The following is a 4,391-nucleotide window of genomic DNA, read 5'->3' on the forward strand; positions in this document are numbered from 1 at the left end:
TTGCTTTTCTTTGATAAAGCACTTTCAGTATTTCTAGCAATGCTAAGTAAATTTATGAGCAACTGACGGAAGATGACATTTTCTAGATTCCCTTAATCCAAGCATTGGGAAGCACAGACAGGGGAAAAAAAAAATCTGAGTTCCAGGCCAGCTAGGGATGCATATAGCAAAAACAAAGATTTTTTTTTAAAAAGGTATGAGTATAAGTTAAAGATGATGTCAGTCCTTCCTCCCCAGGATTTCAATGTATCTTCATCTTATCAGGAGAGACAGAACTGGGTAGCTAAACAAAATGTTCCCTGACCATAGCTAACATACGTATCAATTTAAAACAATTATCTAAAATGTCTCAAAATATTTCTAAAGTAACAAAAGTACCTTTCAGCTGTCTTAGAGAATTTAACTCTACCTTGTGTCTAGGAAAGGCCTTTTCTGAGATAAAGGTGGAGAACCAGAAAACTTTTTATGTATCTTAAGACAAACATATCCAGGTAGCAAATATGAACTTCTAAAAAGTAGCTCAATAACGCATTAGTTGCATTATTCACATTATTCATTAAGAAACAATTATGAACACTGAACACCTGAAACTGGAACAGCTCAAAATGGTACATACTATAACTAAAATATACTCCTGCTGTAATGGAAAATACTCTAGATTTCACTAGGTACCAAAAAGGTAAACTCATTTTATCTAGTTAATGCAGTCTACTCTTAATTGATTACATAATGAACAGAACACCCACAAACGCAAGGTGCTCCCTCACCCCCATTACTCTAGTCCTGAGGTCACACATAAAAAAAAAAAATCATTGACAACTCGTAAAAACTACTTTTTATAGTATAGGAAAGTTTCTAAGGATATTCAAAGTTTTGAAACACATGCTAGCCTTGAGTGGCAAAATATACTTCCCAACTTATACACACTTAAATTGGGGGGTGGGGTGTTTTATACACTTCACGGAATATGACTATAGAGCAGTTTCTATTATTCCTTGGAGACCAGTGTTATTGAGAGGAAATGTGCCCCTTCAGGAGGACAGTAACCATTTTTGCCACTCACAAAATGGTTCTTTGCAGGAAAACAAACATATATAGCTGATTTAGCACATTATTTCATGGTTTTTTCTTTTTTCTTTTTCGTGACAGGGTTTCTCTGTGTAGCCCTGGCTATCCTGGAACTCACTCTGTAGACCAGGCTGACCTCCAAGTCAGAAATTCGCCTGCCTCTGCCTCCCAAGTGCTGGGATTAAAGGCGTGTGCCACCACAGCTATTTCATGTTTTAAATTTTTCTAAAAAAGTTTCTGATAGGCCAGGCAGTGGTGATGCACGCCTTTAATCCCGGCACTTGGGAGGCAGAGGCAGGCAGATTTCTGAGTTCGAGGCCAGCCTGGTCTACAGAGTGAGTTCCAGGACAGCCAGGGCTACAGAGAGAAACTCTGTCTTGAAACCCACCCCCACCCCCACAAAAAAAGTTTCTGCTCACCACATACTCAAGTGATTCAGGACACATGATTGAGAACATTGGTGTGGTGCTTCCCTCCACCCTCCTTTATTTGAAACAGGGTCTTATACAGCCCAGGATGGCTTGGAACCCTCTAACAGTGAGGATAACCTCTAATGGTGCTGGGATTGCAGGCAGGTGCCACCAAGCCTAACTAAGTTCTAGGGATGGAACCCAGGGATTCAGGCACTGAGTGAGCTACATACATCTCCAGCTCTGGCTTTGTAGTCTTTTAAAAAGGCTTCTTTTTCAATTATTTCTTGTTGTGTATGCACAAATGTGGAAATCAAAGCAATACTTGTTGGAATCAGTTCTCTTCCACCATGTGGGTAAGTCCCAGGGATCCAAACTCAGTTCACTGTCAGGTAATGACAAGTGCCTTCATCCACTGAGCTATCTGCACAAATAGTCACCAACTCACACTGAGTTCTGCAACACTAGTTACTGAAGTAAAAGGAACACATTTAGGATGCTAAACCAATCAGTTCTCTAAACCAATCAGTTTCCTTCGTCCTGGAGGTGGTTTACTAGGGACATCCCCAGGACCCTCAAGAAATTTAGATGAGATTTAATAACATTTACTATTATGAGCACTTATTTTATTAGTACTGGAAACGCAACCCACCAATTCAAGCATGTCTGACAAGCTTTCCATCACTGAGCATCAACTCCAGCAGGACCATTTGTTTTAATACTTCACTGTGTGAACTGAGTTACATTTTTTTTTTTTGAGACAGGATTTCTCTATGTAGCTCTGGCTCCCCTGAACTTGCTCGGTAGACCAAGCTCTGAGATCCATCTGCCTCTGCCTCCTGAGTGCTGGGATTAAACTTGGTGTGCTAACACCTTCTTTATAGCCACGTTTTGCATTCCCCTATCTTTCCATCTTAAAAAATTACTAAGTCTCAAACTCAGCACTTCAATTTATATAGTGGAGGAGGGCACAGCCTGCTTCAAGTCTACAAAACCATCGATCTCTACAATAATCGATCTTTTACCCTTAGGATTAAAATGCACACTCCATTTACACAATTTTGAAAATACTTTTCAGACCCAACTTAATTGGAAAGATTTCTATTCTCTAATAAAAGTGCTTACATTTCCAACTGGCATTTTTGTTACACTAACAACTTCAAATTTCCCAAATTCTAAGAACTGACAGAACCTAATGAGAAGCCAGAATGCAGAAAAATCTGTATTAAACTAATTTTTCTTTTAAATTGTTTAACTTGACAGTCAATTTTCTTCACAAGATTATCAGGCAATCAAAAACCAGAACACTAACGTTTTTAACTTCAAGAACAGGGTGCCAACATTTTTCAACAGTTAAACCTGTCATCATCTTCCATTTTAACTCAGTTTCTAAAGTTCTCCCCCCGCCCATACCCTTTCATAATTATACTTTTCATACAAAAAGTTGAAAACTTCAACATAGACGATCACCTGTGACACAGACCCTACACTAACAAGTTGGATCACGGAAGGGCAGTACTGGCCAAGGACATAAAGGTTACCACACAGCCTCCACTCCAGAGCGCCGAGAAGTTTATTAGCCGGCCTCCGAGAGGCCCCGGCTTCCAAGAGTTTGCAGCCTCCCAGTCAAAAGGCCAGACTCGTTTCCGGTGCCACCGAGCTGCAAATCTCCTACCGCATCCCCTGGGATCCAATTTCCTCGCGCTCCCCTCCCCCTTGCCAAGGACGGGCCGCCGCAGCCAACCTCCAGCCCCAGCAGCTGCTCCAGGCCCTCAGGCCGCAGTTGGCCGAGCGGAGCGGGGGCAAGCAGCCAGCGCTGGCTCTCCGTCCCTCCCTGCCAGCGCCTTCCCGCCCTCGTCCCTCCCCCCTCCCCCACTTCCTACCTTCCTTCATCCCAACCCCCAAAGCCAAGGTCTCCCCGGCCCACAAACCTGATGGCGGAAGTGACGTCACGCAGACCCGGCTGCGTCCGCAGCCAGTCACGCCACAGCAGGAGGCAGCGCCGGCCAACCGGCGCTCGCCAGAGGGCGGGACTTCCGCCCGCCGCAAGTTTGATTGAAGCGGGGGGGAGGGGCGAGGTGAGGAATGTGAAGAATGACCCCCCTCCCCCGCCCGGTCGCCGAGGAGCTGGGCGGGAAGCAGAGGGGGCTGGGGCAGGCCGACGGCCACGCGGCACCCCTCCCCCGCCCGCGCCCGTAACCCCTCGGCCCGCCGCACCGGCGTGCCACCAGCCTCGAGGACACCCGCCTGCCCGAGGCGACCAGGACACCCCACGGGCGTCAGGGTGCGGCGCGGCAGTCCACAAGTCTTCCCTGCTGCCCGCCCGCTGCCGCCGCGAGTCTGAAGGAGGAAAAATGGCGACGTGCCCGCCCGCCCGCCCGCGCTCGCCTTCATGCCCGCCGTACCCACCTCGAGCTCGCCGAACAGGCTTCCTGCTGCCGCCACGGGAACGGCCTGGCCTTCCCCACCGTGGCCCGCCGCCGCCGCGCCCGGAGAGCAGCGCGCGAGAACCCGGATGGAAGCGCGCGCGGGCGGCCAGGCGGGCGGGCGGGCGCCGCCTCGGCGGCCTGGGCGAAGGCTACGCGCGCGCCGGGAATCCGATGCGGGGGCGGGAGCTGCGGCCAGCGCGCGCGCCCATTGGCGGAGCCTCCCGACTGACGTGCGCCTCGCCCTTTCGCCTTAGCTGCTCGGGGCTCACCCGGACCCGCGGAGAAGGCGGGTCCGGTCCGCCCACCGTGTCAGGCTCCTCTTTCCCGACTGGAGGACCGGGAGGAGAGCGAGGACGGTCCTCTGAGTCCCGCCTTCCGCGGTGATGGACGAGCCGTGTCACGTGGCCGCTGTTCGCTCGCCCGGCAGCAGGGCGGGAGGTGCTGGAGTGTGCAGGGCGGTTTTCACGTGTCCCCACGATCGTGG

This window comes from Mastomys coucha, unplaced genomic scaffold (assembly GCF_008632895.1).
Source record: "Mastomys coucha isolate ucsf_1 unplaced genomic scaffold, UCSF_Mcou_1 pScaffold7, whole genome shotgun sequence".
Classification (NCBI taxonomy): domain Eukaryota; kingdom Metazoa; phylum Chordata; class Mammalia; order Rodentia; family Muridae; genus Mastomys; species Mastomys coucha.